The sequence below is a fragment of the Bombus bifarius genome, unplaced genomic scaffold (assembly GCF_011952205.1).
Source record: "Bombus bifarius isolate JDL3187 unplaced genomic scaffold, Bbif_JDL3187 scf7180000010271, whole genome shotgun sequence".
In the NCBI taxonomy this organism is placed as follows: domain Eukaryota; kingdom Metazoa; phylum Arthropoda; class Insecta; order Hymenoptera; family Apidae; genus Bombus; species Bombus bifarius.
The window spans coordinates 2,921,695-2,940,344 of record NW_022885586.1 but is presented as its reverse complement, the minus strand read 5'-3'; the positions used below and the strand labels follow the sequence as shown (position 1 = coordinate 2,940,344).

Genomic DNA, 18,650 nt, shown 5'->3' with positions numbered 1-18,650 from the left:
TAATTAGAACGTAAGATAAAAATGTGAATAGAAATGTGTGACGTCTTTTACCTATGATCGGTATTTGTTAATAAAAGCAATTGTGTATATCTATTCTCGAACCAGCGTGCAATGGAAAGGAGTAAAATCGCAACGCTTTATCAAAGGAAGTCTTTTGTTTCTTCGATACGTTTTCTTAATCAAAGGGAACTGTAGCGTATAGTTCGATTTGTTCAATTACGTTCCTGTTCCGCGTAACGCGTCTCTCAAAGAAGGATATTAAATTTGTTCGAGGTGTTGATTCCCTTTTGTCAGCACTCTTTTTGCTTGCTTTTTACAATTGTTTCGCCTGCTACCGGTTGAAAAGCGTCGCCTTATCTGAAACGTAATTTATTTCGACGATAAAAGTCCTCAAGGCTATTGATCCTGACTTTTACACGTCGTGTCAGGCTTTTTGACGTAACGGTACGCGCCGTGAGTGCATCGCGCAGTTCACCTGCTTGTGAAACTGCTTGCAAACTAATGAAACACCATACAGTGGCATCGTAACGTCGTAAACATATTATGCTTCAACTCGCTTTCATTGTTATCATATGCTATAACGACTTTGACAAAATGCCATTCTCGATAAATATCGTACGTCGCGAAACTTAGTAATTTATCAATGAAATTGTCAAATGTATCTTACTTACGTACTTTGTTCTCCTTTTACGGAGATTCTACAGCAGGAATAATAAAAGCGTGTACGTTAATAGTTCGGTCTAAATAACTAAATATCCTAAATGGAGTTTTGGGCAAGTTGGAGAAATTTATTCTTAGATTGTTCCTGGTTCTTTGTTAGCAGAATCGGTATTGATCTATGCAGCTTCACGAATCTACTCTGCTTCTACATTCTCGTGCTTTTATTTTGCAATGTAGGTAGACTACAGCTATTTATAAGACCTTTGAAGATGTAAAATGCACACAAATTATCCAACGTGAAGTTATAATATTTGATGACTCGAATAAACTACTCTGGCTAGATTTCATTTCCTTAATTGTATTAACACAATTATGAATTCCCATACAAATTCTACATTAATCTGTTTACGTTCAATTTATCATACGAATAAGTTTACGCTTATTCACAATTGAATTTAATTGATAGTGGCTGCAGTAGAAATAAAATTGTATCGTATAGTATAATGTTCATTTAGGAATTTGATTTCAAATTTATAATTTCTTTCATTTGTCATAGAATGAATTAAATCAATTTTCATACGTGTAACCGCATACCTATTTTATTTCCGTTTCTATATTTTTTTCCCTGTTGTAATATTTTATATTTAATTTCCATTTGTATTTTTCTCGTTTTATTTGAGCTACATTTCTATAAATATCTTTTTATCATTTATATACATTTTATTCTTGCACATTCATTGAACAATAGCAACATTCCCGTTACCTTCACGACAACGTTATAATTGTCGTGTTTATATTCGTACAAGTATACTTCAGCTTTCATGTTCCAAGTTAATAAAGAAAAGCGTCGACGTATTATCTTGTGAAACAAAGATCTCAAGTGCCGGCAAGAAAATAAAAGTACATATTAAATCTGTGACATAGCTATGAGAGATTTACTATCGCGGCTGTTTCACAAAACGTGTATGTGAATCACACTTGATACTTCATACAAAGTCGACAACGATAAACATTAACGATGTTACTCGGATAAGGTTATCACATATTGATGTTTACATTGTTAGATATATGAAGTGGAAACAATCGTATTTTTAAATGATGGATCATGTCCCCCTAAGGTTTCAATTATTAGCAAAAGATATAATAACATCTATAAGTTATCATCTTTAATTAAAAATATTATATGACGGCCACAGATAAAAGACATTAATAATTATTATCAAAAGACATAATAACATTTATAAATTATCACCATTAATTAAAAGTATTATAAGAAGGGATGAAAAATATTATTGATATCCTGTTTTGTCTAAACAATTTCTAATTCACGAATTATTTTAAAAGAACCTCTAAATAGAGAAACTAATAAGAAAAACTAATATACATTATTTCTTTCAAAGCTGGAGTAATGAAATGAAATGGTCGAGTAGGTATTTCGAACAATATGAAAATTACTTTCATTAAATACATGATAGTTTGAAAGAACTACGCGTGGTAAAAAGGTTTTCTTTGAAAAATCGACATTTCACAGAAACCAACGCAATAAAGAATGCTACTGCTAACAAGATAAGTTTGATTATTAAATAATTTCATGGAAGGTTGGAAGTTTCGTTTATGATACATTTTTCTATCATATTTCTGTTTGTTATTCTTTGTGCATATTACTCTTATTTTTCCTACATTTTCAGCCGCATCTGTCGCGCAATTAATATGTTAACCCAGCACACAGGAAAAATACAGCCATTGTTTACACGGTCCGCGAATTGTGTACGCTCATTTGGCGATTAAAATTCGTGGAAGCCTCGACGTGTGTATACCGGGATGAAAAAAGGGATAGAATCGATGATCTTTGACTTGCTTTTCCTTCTCACAAAGTTTTCTCCTGAAATTTCTCACATACACTTACTTTTAATTGATTTCAAAATATCATTAGAAAAGCATTACGTCTCAGTTACAGATTTTCAATTATTTTATCATAGAATTAGATATTCTTGTTTTAAACGATAACTAGTGCCTTTCTATGGTATTTCTTGGAATAGAATAGAATTAAGAGTGGTATCGAAAGGTTTCTCGATATAGCTGCTTGAAGTAGCTGCATACCTTAAAACGCTCGTTTTAAGCCGACAGGCCAGTCTACGTGTATAAAAATACGTATAAACAGGAGATGATAAAATCGTTTTAAGAACCTCGATAAAAGTCTATCTCGTGCTTCGACAGATACTTATATTCGATATGTATCGGCAGATCGATAAAATTGGAATCGACGAATCGTAGAAAGTACAGGGATTAGAGTCACAAATACCTTTTACAGCCTGAAATTCAACATGCTTTGTCTCCATACGCTCCTTTTTTTAAATTGATAAAGAGACTACGCGCATCGTGCAACATGAAGTCTTATCCGCGACTAGATCAATGGATGTGTTCGCTTGAAAAATTTAATTTATCATCTCATTGTATCCTTGCCTACTAAGAGTATCGATGCTTGACATCGATGTAACACCCACTAGAAAGATTGTAAAATATATCCAAGGTAGTAAAGTTGAGCAGACGCGATCGAAACCCTGGAACATTTTCTCTTCGAAATTCTTCTATCGTTACTACTCTCCATTTTACACGTGTAACTCCTGATCCCTGCGATCTTTCTTCCCCTTCTCTTTTCTTTTCTCCCACTTGGTACGTCGTTTGCGTGTTCACTCCAGGAACAAGATTGTTCCATGCGTTTCCACTGATTCATCGCGAAACGAGAGGAAAGAAGCAACGAAGAGGCTAGCCAGCCACGGTGGCGACTTCTCAGACAACGCAGCGCAGCGCAGTCGAGAACTTGGCACGGGTTCTTTCTACGAAGGCGATTTACTCACCGAGATCAAGCGTGGATATGTTATTCGAGAGATAGTAGAGGCTCGAACGGCGATTTAAAGTGTCCTTGGTCGTTATCGCGGCGAGAAACGAGAACGAAAGCTTTAAACCTGTCTTCGCTGAGGCTGCAGTTCCTTCTCGACGAATTTTTCTCTTTGAAACACATCGGCCATCTTTTCCATCCTATTCCGTACCTTCTCTTTCTACCTGCATAAAAGCAGCGAGAAAAATGTGCGAGGCTGGATTTATTCGGACGATCGAGATTAATGGAGGATAATCCTGCGGAGATGGTTATTACATTCGGTCGTAACCGCAGCACGGAGAAGCGAAATCGAATTTTTAGTACGAACGACAAGCGTTTTACGTGGCTGCTGTACGCGTGTCGACGGCAAAACAAATAGTCTTGGCAGTTTTTAATGGGTTCTTGCCGCGGGTGGTAATCCCTGCCCTGTATTCGGCCCACGAACTCGTTCACAGCTTTCCCATCGCGACCAACGTTAATCAACGTTAATTAATTTTACATACTTAAACGTCAGTCCGTCCTTCTGTCGAAAAGAGACATCGGGACGAAGCTCTGTGTACACAGGGGAACGCTATTTTTCAATTGCTCCCTGAACGTTAATCAGAACTTTCCGGAGCACGGTACATTTCCATCTGACCTCTCTATCATAATTAAGCTTCGCTCGACATTTCTACACGTCCTTTGACGAACACAGTCTTAACTTCCCTCAAACACGATGCATTTGCGCGATTACAGGAACCAGAGTAGACTAGATCGTTCTTTCAAAAAGTAGAATTCGATCGATGGAAGAAGTTACCGTGAACGCTTCGAAAGTTTCGAAAGAAAGTTCAAAATTGGAACCTGCATACCAGTATCAGCTATCTTGCACTAGATACTTTTATTGGAGCAACGACCACCTATTTTGCGACATACAGGGTGGTTGGTAACTGGTGGTACAAGCGGAAAGGGGGTGATACTACGCGAAAAAAGAAGTCAAAAATATAGGATAAAAATTGTTCGTTTGAGGCGTTGTTTTCGAGAAAATCGACTTTGAATTTTCGCTCGGTACGCGTGCGGTACGTTATAACGGATCTCACTGTAGATCGTTGTCTCGATGGAAAAATTAAAAAAAAAAAAAAAATAAAAAAGAAATTTTTATTCTATATTTTCGACTTCTTTTTTCGCGTAGAATCGCCCCCTTTCCGCTTGTTCCACCAGTTACCAACCACCCTGTATATTACATCCATTCGTTGTTCTTGTAAGATGGAATTCCCTTCTCTAAGATTATAATCGAATGATAGTGAAACAGCTATTGAAACGTTCCTTTCGTCCATCGCTGTACGTCGTTTAGAAATACGTATCAGAATATTTACACGAGCGTAAAAGTATACAGCGACCAGTTCGAAGAAAAACTTTGTGCAATGTTCACGTTTGTTTAGATGTTGTTTGTTTAAAACATTCTAACAAACGATAAACGTTGATCTTTTCTTTTGACGATCCAGATTAATTATCACGTTCCGTACGAACCCAGCAGGTGTTTATGAGCCGGCAGTGTAATTCCAGTTTCGTAGATCGCAGTTTCTGCGTATGTATATGTATGTACTTATATTTCCTACGCAGTCATTTCGAGGCAAACATGAGTCATAGTCCAGTGGTAGAAGCGGATCATCAGGCAAAGTTGTCGTAGAATAGGCTGGTGCGCATGTCAATCGGCATAATGAGATATCGAGATTTCCGTCATACGATACTATCGTGTATACATTATAAAACATTGCCTTTTAGAATGGAAATGTTCCTGCGTTATCGGCTATCGTACGACAGCCTTTACGCCGATCGTTCGATGTACACTATAAACAGAATGGACAAAAAAGTACGCTTCTTTTTACGAATCATGAGTCATTTAGTACTGGAAAAAGGTAATAATCGTATAAATATATAATCGTATAAACGGACGATGCTAAATAAAGTAACATAAACATTATTAGAATATTCTAACAAATGAACCACTACGATTGATCAAACTGATTATATCAATTCTCTGTATCTTTTGTATCAAAGTACACTATCGTTATCTGATTTATCAAATATCAACCAATCGAGCAAATTGGTCGCTACCGTGTGACTCAAACATGTGACGCGAGTAAGTGTTCTAATACGCATAGTCAATAACGTATTTCTGTTTATTTTGCCACTTTGTTTCGGTTCGATGTAAGATACAAACAATATACAGGATATAAGAACACGATGTTAGTACTTTGAATGACGTGAGTGCGCGTTGATTTGCGCAATTTCTTCGGCTCTTTTTTCGTCCATCCGAATATCCTTCTGAGTAGGTACGTCACGATCCTAAATTATCGCGTTCTCGTGTTCGCTCCTTATGTGTCACGATCATCGGAATTCTATGGTTGTTCTTCCGAAAGATGAGTAATCGCTACGGATACTGTTCCCGTGGGAGGAATAGCAAATTTCGCGTTAGAAAGCTTGCGTCCTTGCGAATAGCTACCATTTACATCGGTTTAGTCTAAACGGGAGCAAAAGAAGACTTTTCACGCGGATACTTCCAAGATATTCGGCTTACGTACTTCCCTATACTTTACACTCGACACAGTTGAAACGTTTGAAGAGTGAATCGTGCGAATTAGCTGAAAAGTCGATTTAACGTTCGACTTTCTATAGAATTCATAGCTTAAGTGGAATAGGATTTTACTGGTAAGAGAGTGGAAGTGAATAATTCGTGGGTTGCTACAAGCCACTGGAAAAGAATGGGCGGCGAACAAAATGCACTTAAAATGGAAAAGAGGTTAGGAGAACGATGGAAGCGCGCGGAGAAAAATTAATGCTTCGTGTTGCTCCATAAATCTTGCAACAGCGATCCGTTCGTAAACGTTCGCTTTGTAAACTCGTTATGCATTCTTCCGTCGATTGTTACAAAAGGCGGGTTGCATCTCGGAGCAATCGATATGTTTACTGGGTTGCTTCAGTTCGATTCGCTGCTTTTCATTTTCAATGGATTGCCATCGAAACATTAAAAGCTCGGCTCGCGATATTTAAGCGATCTGCCTTGTACAATGCTTCTTTCCCATCATTAATTTTCTTTCTTCTTTGTTTTTGTTTCAGGTAAGAAGAAACGATAATTAAGAAGAAGTTTAATCTCGCTACGATCACGTTTCGCACGAGTAAGCGATTCTACAATCGATCTCTTTTTATATTATCGGCGCAGCCTAGCTTTTTTCTTTTTTCTTTTCTTTTTTTCTTTTCTTGCTAGCTTTGCGAAGCATCCTTTCATTAGCAGCTTTCAGAAAGTCGCGGTAACGGAGATGTAGGTTGCACAGGGCTTTAAAACGCCAGATTTATTTTGTTTCTCATCGGTTTCTGGATGAGAAGTTTCAGCCCTTGGTTGGCTGGCACAGAAACCACGAGACGAGAATAAAACTAACGAGACCGTAGTGTCGAAGGGGAAACTCTGGCGTTGTGGTGCGGGGCAGACACACCCTTGATACATATAGCACGCTCTATAAAGCTTGTAACCCTTATTACACGCGAATAATCTGATCTCTTACTCAGAGACAGCCGCGAGAAGATCCCGTAAAATACGATGACACACATTTTCCAAGAACCCGATCGAATTGCAGCTCTTCGCGCGACCTATTACAGCGTGTAGGTCTGCTTTTAACCAAGTCGTTTAAGATCCTCGCACGAGTTTGCGACATTGAAGATTCGAGCGAAGTGCGGCCGAAGTGGACGCGTAACAATATTTTTCTTTTAATCAAAGAAATCTGGCGGAGTTCCAGTCGAATTTCGACGCAGTCGTGGCACGTTTCCCTCGTAACTAGCGACCCGCGATTGCCGAGAAGAATAGTGCAAGCAATAAAACATGTCTCGTATTTATATAAGCGAGAGATAAACTATATATGTATATATCACGCAGTACTGTTCAAAAATATTCAGAGTTTCCTTTTTTTTAAAGATCTATCTTCAATAAAATAATTCGTATAAAATCTAATATCATCTGAAACGGTAGGAGTATAACAACGTGATCTGCTAACTCTGTAACGAGGAGTGTCAATACCGTTTCTACGTACTAATTCATTAATTTGTACGCTTTGAACGAATTGAAACGCTGCTACTAAAAATTCATCGATATCTCCGAATAGAATAGTTTTTCGAATGGTAGTACACGTGGAAATTCTTTCGCCTGTTTTTACCAATTGTTCTCAGCGGTATAACCAAACTTTGTCGTTTCTCCCGGTATTCTGCGCTCTGTGTTGCGATTTATTGCTTTTCTTAAAAGTGCTTAAGTGGCCGAAATTACACGATATGGTAGATTCGTCGCTGTACGCCGACATGATCGATCTTCCGCTCGTTCCTCGTTGAAGTTCCTTGCCTCCTCCGGGCACCGCAGCATCCTTCAACCCGCTCGAGAAACCGGTTTGCTCCTTCGTGCACCAATCTCGTCTCGATCGAAGCCTGAACCGCCGCCATCCTCACGAAATCCTTCCAACAGAACTTATTTTTCACGGTGAGCGCGTCCGCGAACTGGCCCGTCAGCCCCAGAATTTGTATTTCCACGGTCGAAGATGCATCGGCGAGCTGTGAGCTTAAGGGAGAGATGAATATTCATGTTTTCGAGATACACGTTTGCATTGTGCCGCGGAATTTACGGAAGCAGCGATCGGGTCGTTAATCCTCCAGCTTTAAAGATACCTCGAGGATAAATATCTATTCTTTTTGGAATCGTTCGATCGGATGATTTGTAGCTTCAATTTATGCGATCTCGCGTGCATCTTGTTAGAGTTCTGCCTTATTCTAGTTTGATAGAATCATTGTAACTGGTGGCACGAGATTCAGAATTGTTTGTAGAGACAGTCTCTCGTTCGTGTAATTTATGTGACGATTCGATCTAAGATTATACTATTCGATTAGTATTCTAATTAATATAAGTTAATTAGAAAAAGCTTCTCGCCCTGTTAACTTTTTTTTAACCAGAGAAGACGAGTTCATTCGTCTCTATGATTCAAGTTTCTCGAATATAACAACAGAATTACGTTGAAATTATTCGTGGATCTTCCATTTTATAATTCGCATCAGTTCCATTAAAAACCATGTTTGCTCTCTTGATCGCGGTTTCGTTTTATTTTAATTTGGTAGAATTGTGGTAATCGATAGCGCGAATTTCAGAATCGTTTATAGGGTCAATTTTCTTTTTCTGCCATCAATGTGACAAGTCAATTTCGATCAGGCGTCGTGGTCGGTGTAGGTTAACGAATTGCACCCTCCGTTCTATTGATCAACTTTTTATCGCGAACCCTCCGCCTTCTGAAAGCTTCTCGTTTTCTTAAAGAAATAAACCAACACCGTCAGCCGAATTCATTTCGCTCTCCTCGCTCTCTATCTTGACAGATTCGAATTTATCTTCCACCGTTGCTCGCGACGCGATAAAAAAAAGTTCGCTTAAACACCGGGGTGGTTTTTATTCCACCTGCGAGACTGTCGCGAGCCATTTTCACACTGTCAACCAAACTTACTGAAAAGTTTCGATTGCACAAGTTAACGTTCCAGAATTGTCTGCTCTCACAGGCGACTGAGTATTATCTTTTCGTTGTCCGGCAATGAGATTACGAGGGCGGAGAAGCTTTTAATTTTAGTTTGGAGGCGCGAGATATCGCAGTCTCTTCGCCCGGTAAGTCGTCAAATATTACCGGACGTTCATAAAGATTTAGAAACGAGAAATTCAGCGGCGACAGTGCTACAAAGTTCATTCGCGAGCCGAGTATTTGAAATTTAAATCATCCCTCGTAAAAGTTGGATACTTTTGCGCGAATATTTACATATACAGCGTTGATCGTGCCAGGATCATTCTATTTTCTTAACTCACGTGTACTATGTTTTAATTATTTCGAAATTTATATCATTACGGAATGCAAAAGTCCTGTATTATTCTAAGTTGGTGATTTTATGATAGGAGCTAGTTGTTTATCTTCTATGGTTTCTCCTGATTCATAAATTTTAAACAAAGAATGATTTTAGTTAAATCTTGAGCTTTAGTTAAATCTTCGATCCGTGAAGCATGAATCAGTTTCGATCTTTTTTTTCGTTTCATTTAATAAAAGTAAAATTAAAGTGTACGATGGATGCAATATTCCGGTTGACTTTGTACGTTTATCCGCGTCTTATCAATCGTCCGACGATAAACGAAAGGGTGGGTTTCGATATCTACAGAGAGTCAACTTAAGCTCCCCCGGTTCGATTTATTCGTCCAAGGACCCGACAGATTTCGTAGGTGCCGAATCCTAATTTACTTTTTCCATGTCGGTGCCACGACCTTCTGATCGTGGTACATTGCCCTCGTCTTCTAGTTCTCCGCTCCTGTTTCCCTGCTCCATTCGAAGTTCATTCTCGCGTATAAAAACAGGGAGGGAAAAAACTTCTTCGCTTTCGAAACTTCTAATCTTTTATTCCATGCAATATTCATTTTCCTTTATTTCGTTTAGATTCATAATTCAGATACGTTATTCAGTCGTTAAGCTTTCGTATAGCAAACGGTTATTAAATACTTGATTTTAATTCAGCTTCTCGACGTTTTTATTTTCATTGAAAGTTGCGAGAGAAACCGATTGAATCTTCTTAGTTTGGCTATACGTAGACACACGACTAATTCACTCGTTTAAAACATCTTCATAATTTCATAGAAGGAGCTCGTCTTTTTCAAATTCAATAACAAAATCGAACAACTCGGAAATATAAAAATGTTGTAATTTTTGGCGAACGAAAAATTGATTAATAATATTCGTAAAAAGAGATATTCGATCATTTATTCAAAATTTGTTTTTACAAATCAAAAATGACCCTAGAATATGGTACAGAGAATTATATTATTTATTTCCTATACATCACACACGTACGTACCATATAAAGTATAATATTAGTATATCAGTTGGTATCTATCGACGGAAGCAAGAAATATCTTTGGTTTATACTGCACGTCTTCCCCTAATTCATTTCTTGAAACTCAATCTCCTCAAATGGTTAAGTTTCCAATGATAGTTGGAAGGGAGACCGAGCTAAACGCTCGAAACAATCCCGAGGTTCTGGAATCAGTAACAATCGCGAAATCCCGATTTATCTCTGTCCCGCCACCGCTGCGACCTTCGTAATGGAGTGCATCGGCCTCCCTCGCTTCATGAACCCCTCGAAAACTTGTCCGTCTTACGGTAACACGAGAGAACCTTACTTCCACTCCGTAATTTCCATCTTTTGTCCTATGAAAAAAAGTAGCAAGGGGTGGCGAAGTGTTTCTCTGCTTCTTAATTGCTATTAAGCGCTTAACGTTCGCTGTTGCGTGTTCTTCCCGCTAGAAACGGTAAGAATGGTCGGGTTACGGAGAAACGAATAAAAGAAAATCGGTCGGTCCAGAGCCAGGAACAAGCCCAAATTCCAATTTATCTTCTTTGTGCCTGGCGACCTTCGGATCAGGGTACATCGGCCCCCGACGCCCCCTGACTCCTCCTCACTTCGTGTTCGTCATATTCCTAAACTCCCTTCCACCGCTTTCCAACTAAGGACAACTCATAGGGAAAGAGAGAGAGAGTGAGAGAGAAAGCGCGAGAGTCAGACAGGGGGTGAGTTTTTGCCAGGCGAAGTAATTCCACCAGCAGACACCCCCTCCAGTTTGTCGGGCGCGTGGCGATACACGCAGCCCCTCTCCGCGTGGTTTTCAATCCCTGGTGGAGGGGGTTGTTCGTGCAATACCAGGGGGTTGCGACGATACTGCGGGGAGCGAGAGAGAACCACTGGCTGGCTGGCTAGCTGGATGGTTCGCCGGCTGGTTGGCTGGCTGGCTGGTAAGGGTTGGTTGGTTGCGTCGTGGCGTCGCCGTTGTCGTTCCTATGTGAATTCGTTGCTCGTAAGGGAGCCTTCAGTCGACGCGCGACTGCTCCGCAAGACACGTATACGCGCACCCCGTCATTCAGTACGCAACACCCCCGCCGTGAAGTGCTCCGATCGCCTTTTTTTGTCGGGGGGTGTACGCAGCAGTGCGTGAGCAGCGGATGGATTCGTCCTAAGAGGTAATTCCGATTTGTAGGTTTTCTTTTTTATTTTTCATTTTAGTTTCTCTTTCGTTTTGTATAATTTGAGGTTGTTTGGTATAAACGAAGATGCAGCGATCTTCGAGATAAGTGGATGGATAGAACAGATTTTGTACAGGTAAAGATCGATTGTGAAACGTGTAAAGGAAACGTGTTAGTCGACATTTAGGAAATGTTTGCGTCACAATAGAACGTAGAAATAGAAGAACGTATACGTTTTCTTATTCCGGACTCACCCTCGTCCTATCATGCGATGATTCTCGTTAGCCTGCCAGCTAAATCTGGAAAGCACATAAAGATAGCAGTAACATTATGGGTGTACTGAGTCACCGTGCGCTGTTTCATAGCGACAAATTCAACATATTTACCTGGTATTTTTTTATTCTCGGGCATAACGCGGAACATTACGTGATATCGACCGCAGACGGGAACGCTTCTCGTACCTCGCATCATTTGCTTTAATTACGATCGATAATCCAGCCGCGCGAACTTTCGTCCACTGCGGACTATTTATAGATTCGCGGATCGCGAAACTCCGTGGAAAAGTAGCAGTTTCTACGAAATTCTACGATTTATCGATTTCTCGTGCCACCCTCGAGTACTTATAGCGCGAAGGAAAATAAATTGTTCCACGTATTTGTACCTGGTTGGTATCCGACGTAAGCGCAAACAAAACGCAACAACAGCCGTTAATCGGTGAACACGCGATGCTCGCGAATAAAAATCATCGTCTGGCGTACGAGTTCGTTAAGAAACGGTGATATCGAGTTTATTTATAGATTCATAGCGAGTCATTGCGAGAAAAGTAGGTAGCACTACCCAGAGCGAGGATCAACGGGCCGGCACGAAACCCACCGGTGAACCGTTTCGTGTCCCGTAAGAGACGAGGAACAAGGCGGCCAGCTACCTGACGACGATACCAATTTCCAACTTGTTGACGAGCGTCGCGTGACGCGCCGGTTTTTCTCGCAGCCACAGTGATATTCGTCCCGGTGCACGAGTCAGACAGTTCATTCGACCGAGCTGCAATCTGGTTGCGTCGAAGCGCCATTGTGGATCAAAGAACCGGTCACGAGACAGACGCCTCTTGCTACTGAGAAAAATAAGGATCCCGATGACACCTGTTTGTTTCTTCAACAGTTTCCCTTTTTAGAGATGTTATGCTTTTACTCGTACGACTAGTTAGTACGACGTCGAACGTACAGAGTCACGTTGAATTCTCCTTTAATCGTGGCTATCGAGTCAGTGTTCTCCCTATTTTATCGAAGTTTTAACGAGGGCGAGATTCGATTAGATTCATAACGTTCGAGCGATACCGATTCGATAAGACGTGAGTTTATTCGCACGACTATTTTATACACCACGAGTAGTTCGGTGTTCTTCCAATTTTATTCGAACTCTGACGAGAACGAGGGTTAGTCGTCATCGTTCGAGCGATGTCTAATTTAAATCGTAAGCTACGACTCCCGTACTATCGAAGATCAATTTTATTGAAAGTTTGACGAGGACAAAATTTCACCCAATTCGTAATGTTCGAGTGATATCTTTTTGATAAAACGCAAGTCTGCTCTTGTATATGCAGTCGATTTTCGATAGTCAAATTCTATTGAAGCTTCAACAAGGACGAGATTCGATCAGATTCATAAGGTTGGAACGACGTTCGATAAAATATAAGAATTTGTATGTGACGTTGCATCGAGCTTAGGAAGTTCCGATAAAGTGGCTTACTACGATCCGTTTTTCATCTCGCCGCCTTCTACGGGGGCTCTTCCCACCGGCCAAGATTTACGGTGTCTCTCTATACTCTATGGGGAAGAAGTTTGGATAATACTCGTAAAACGCTGGCGTACACGACGATTCTCCTAGGGGTTGGAAGAAACATATAGCCTCGCGGAAACAAAAGAAAAATCGCCGGAAGATAAGAAATGGTTGGAGACTGAAAATTGTTTGCCTCTCTTTGGACCTTTCAGCGTAACTGCAGCTTCCGGGGAATTAGCGTGTGTCTCGTTTTGCAAAAATTCTGCGTCTGGAAAGGCAACGAGAGCCTCTCGAGAGCGACGTACCGTTTTATCCTCGTCTCTTGGGGGTGAGAGAGATATTTCAGTCTGTCCCGGTGGTTTTCAAGGAGCGTCGCGAAGAAATTCGAGTTCAACGTTGCAGGATTTATAGAGGAAATCTGGAAGTCAGTTCGTTAACGAAGGAAATACAATGTGCTCGCGAGTTTGTGCGTCGCGTTTAGAATATTTACACGCGTTTAATACACTATGAGTTATTTTACCGGATCGTCAAGCGTCTGATAATAAAACCGTCGCCCGACGAGGTACCGTAGCTGATTATAATTTAACGACGGGCCATCTAATGTCGGTATACTTATTTATTAAGAAAATATAACGACTAAATCTGTTCTGAAAGACAAAAACGAGAAACTGTTCGTTCATGTCGACCGAATATCCTTCTATGCACGTGCTACCTGTCTCTAAAGATGAAACAAATTTCTGTTGAGCAAATATAGTCACTGAAAAATATTTGCATATGTTTCTTAACTGTGAAATGTTATAACAAAGACAATTTTGGTATAAAATCTTGTATTCTTTGAACCGAGACACGTATTTATTATTAAGAAGTAAACGGAGATCTGTTTGTAACAATTTCGTGAACTAAACGTTTACACAGCGAAGTTTCGTTCATTTCAAGGAAATTTTAGTTAGCCCCGGTTAAATGAACACCCAGTGCTTGAACCCACTTATTTGAATAATATAAACTCCTATTACGTAAATGAAAAATCACAGATAATGGAGAGAATTAATAGAATCCTATTATATGAACTCCAATTATGTAAATTATTTCTTCGTCTGTGAATTCATATAAACGAGATTTAATTTCCATTAATACGCAAGATTCGATAGGTGTACGTAGATTTTTCTGGCCAACTGTACATCGACTTTTTATTCTTGTTAATATCGTTAAATTAATTCCTCTCGTATCGGTTCTATCTACTCATAGTGGATATATGTTTCTCATAATCACTATGTTAATGCAATTTATAGAAGATGAGTGGTTACAACACGAGCATAGCTATATCTAGATAGATGTTTAAATTACGTTCAAATAATTTATTAATTCTTTTTCCTTCCTTCGTTTAATTCCTCATTTATAAAATACAAACAGATATACGCAGGTATCCGTGAGAGATATTCTATTCTAAGCTCAATTATCAACGGAGGAAATTGATCGAAGTGGTACTAAATTATCCGTAGACGTTAGAGCAGCACGTTCGCGAAGCAATTTTCTCCTGTGATTCATAATGTCGTCCGTATCGGCCGATTCATGTAGAGCGTGTGGGTGTTATCTGATTTTTCTGTAAGACGTGTGCCCGTAAGACCACCCCGGATCGCTATTTTTCGTGCGTGGAACTTTCTTGGCCATTAGTAACACGCGAGCCACTAACCTCGTGACTGTTGCAATCGAGCTGCAATTGCCTGGAAATCGACTCGTTGCTGGTTCTTCAAAATTTCTCTCCTACGTCGTATCCTTCCGCGCCGTTGCAACGCAACACGAGTCGATCGCGTCCATGTAATATTTCAAGAAAAATATACAACTCTACGTCTGAAGCTTTAACCCTTTACGGTTTTCAATACACGACGTTGAACTCGACATTTTATTTCGGTCCTTCTGCCTTTAAGGAGAACAAGAGAATAGCCATCGCGAGTTATCGTTCGATAAATCGGCAAAGGGTGGAACGAGCAGTATAAATCGCTAGAAATTAACACATGGTAAGTAGTTTTCGAGGAATTATCGCTTTTCTATGGAAAGAAAGCAGTTTTTATAGAGTTATCGGCTAGGAAGGAAAATATTTGCAGCCTCGGACTGCTGCGTTCGTAAATGTTGCTGCCGCTCACAAAGCAACGTCTGGTGCGATGCACTGTGATCGATCGCGGACGTATATGCACGCTCGTATTTTTAGATTCTGGACTGACAGGTGAGAGATGCTGCAGACGAGTCTCTTTCCCCGATATTCCGAATTCCGTGAATGCGTCAGATGCCTGACAGCCAGCAGGTTACCGAAACAACCTGACCCGATACATTAGGTATTTCTGGAGACTATCGGAGCGTCCGATTTTCCCATCAATTCTCGTTGGATTATCGGGGATATAGTTAACACGAGAAACATTTCAACTGTAAAAACTGTCGATCAAAGTTTATTCAGATTTTTATCAACCTATTGCTATTGGTTCGCGCAACGTTCGACATTAATTCGGAATTCACTTTGAAAAATTAGTTGCCAATCTGTATGAAGCAAGCTACTGAGTGTTTAAAAATGAAGCCTTCGCTCGTAGATTGTTTACAGAAACGAGATGGGCAAGATGATGCACTGTTTGCACACTGAGATCAAAGCCTCTCTAAAAATATTGCTCGCCTATTTGGTCTTATGATTTTACGTACGTTTCGCATAACGCGAAGACCTGACGAGCTATCTTAAAAATAACCGACTGCCTTTGCATTTTTCCGGGTCTGCAGATGTTCTTTCGATCTTGCAGTATCTTTCGTCCCCAATATGAACGAAGATGCAGCGTGGAAAGAAACTTGCAAATTGGATATCAAGTATAATGGTCCTTCGTAACACACGAATTAGGTAAAGTAATTGCGATAAAGTGGGAATATTAGTAAAATGTGATAAAGCTCGTATAACGCGTTAAATAAGTTTGCAATTTCTTTTCCCTTTTTTTCGGAAACGCGATACCTATCATACGATTATATGTGCTCGCAGCGTTTATTTACGCATTTATGAGCACTAAATATGCAAAAATATACAGAACGCACGCAAGAATACACAAAATATCCAAAGTAAAGCACTCGTTATAATTTGTAAAGAACGAAGCAAATCTTTATTTAATTGTAATCTTAAAAACGTTAATTTGCAGAAGCATCCGCGCTAATGATTAAACGCCTACTAATAACTGTAATGTATAAAACATGTACAGATTTATCTTTCATATCTGAATTGATATAACCAGCACAATATTAAACTGTGATTCGTGTAACACGGTTTTCTATCGTATGGAACGTACCTCGCATTGTATCGATCATTATAACACCATAGTAGACTCGAAACGGTTTTTGTACAAGGTTTTGTATGTAACGGAATTTTTTATTTGAAAAAAGCCTCGAGCAACTGCGTCAATTACCTGTCCTATCGACTACGCGACATTTTCCCAGGTTCCTTTTAGTTGCAACTATTTCCGTGGTCAATGTCCACCTCCATTAGGAGAGGGAAATAATCTATCATTTGGTGAACTTCCGGTCGACGTTACTTTCTTCTGCTGCTCTTTATCGCGATAAAATTGCGTCTTAGAAAAATTTCCACATTCAGGAAGCAATCTTGCCGTAATTTTGCGGATGACTCTAGGGGGAATTTCTGGTCGCAAAGAAGGAAGAATCTTACAATCAGCGATAAGAAAGCGTATGAATATTAAGAAGAGAAATTTGAAGAATAAGAAAGAGAACTTGTCGTATTTCTCTCTCGTATTTTTACTATAACTTTTTGAAAGCTTCAAATGATCTATATTTATATAACATATTTTACTTGATCGTAGGACCCATAGAATACGCTGGCAAAATTTTCCCGTTAAACCCAAGCATATTCCATATTGTGGTTGCTATATCATCTGACAGAATTCCACTTCCTCGTTCGAGAGTTTTAATTTCCTTGGTTTTCGAGGTACGATCGCCGTTCGAGGACGATTTAAATGCGGCTTGGCGAACAAATCGTTTGATAACAGGAACGCGTCCGTCGTCGCAGAAAATGTTTTCAACACTCGGTGCGCGGATGCGACCGCATTGTAGAACGTGTCCGGCTCTGCGGACCGCCGATAGGATTCATGAAAACTAGCCTATAGAAATCCTCCGCAGACTTGCACTGTTCGCGTTGATACGAGCGCGCAGAGGAAACGTATTGTTTGCGGGAGACAGATTCATTTAGACTTGTCGCTCGTCTCGAAACTGCATCGATTAAGGGCCGTCCAGACGAACGCTAAATCCACCGTATAATCCGCGCGTCGACCCGTTTCCCCTTCGTTTACCGCGATATTCCAGCCACATCGTTATCCGCCCGTTTGTTCTTCGCTTTATAAAAAGTCGCGAGCGAACTGTCCGGTATCTCGTTCTTTTACCATGGCGAATCAATTTATCTGGTTCGCAACATGGCAATTTGAAACCCACCAAAAGCTTTCGCTCATCTACGAACAGTGATTTTTAACTTTTTATTAACTTGCTGTTTCTGCTGCAAATGTGTACGAAAATAACGTATCTGTTGCGTAGATAGATCGATGTATAGTTATAGCATAACAGCGGAAATAAAATAAAACGTGCGAGTTATATTTTGTATATTTAAATTACGTGTAGGGTGAATCAGTGAAAACTAACACCTGAAATAACTCGTCATTTATTCACCTTATCGAAAAATATTTGCAGTGAAATTTATTGTATTTGGGAAGACTGGTCAGATGAGTGCGTCTTAATTTTCCAATATCTTATTTTTTTTTTTTTTTTTTTTTGATGTAAAGGTGGTCTTGTGTTTTTTAAACGGTTTTGTGAATTTTGCATAACATTGGTCCATTCAGCTGGACATTCTCTACAAAAAATAAGTACCAACCTGTTTATAACGAAGAACCATTAGGTTCGTAGGAGATATTTTAACTAGAACTTGTCAAACTTAACGTATGAAGGATAAAGATAACGTAAACGTAAGAATATCGCTTCGCGTTGTTCTTTGCTGTAAAATGTAAAGTAACGTAAAAATGTACTCATCTGATCAGGTTCCTTAAGCACAGTAAATTTCACTTGAAACAATTTTTGACGAAGTTGATAAACGCCGAATTATTTCAGATGCTTTGGTATTTTTATTCGTTCGTCCTATATATCGATAAACAAGAAAAATAATATAAACATTTAACAAACCTTGTAAAATTATAGAAATTTTAATGAACAATGAATGATTAAAAATAAGGTCAAGTATTTTTATCTTCCTTCGTGAAAATGAGAGAATT

At 39.5% G+C, this 18,650-nt stretch overlaps 1 protein-coding gene across 3 annotated transcripts in view; it reads left to right on the top strand.

Annotated features, from left to right (window-relative positions):
* LOC117216331 (serine/threonine-protein kinase 25) overlaps positions 1-18,650 on the top strand; it is a 115,445-nt gene that overhangs the window by 18,394 nt on the left and 78,401 nt on the right. Inside the window, exon 1 of one of the 3 annotated variants that reach the window (XM_033462968.1) lies at positions 11,426-11,583. The exons of the other annotated variants lie outside the window; for them this stretch is intronic. The gene's annotated coding sequence lies outside the window, so the exon portion shown is untranslated. Of the gene's footprint in view, positions 1-11,425; positions 11,584-18,650 lie in introns of those variants that run through there. 3 annotated transcript variants of the gene reach the window in all.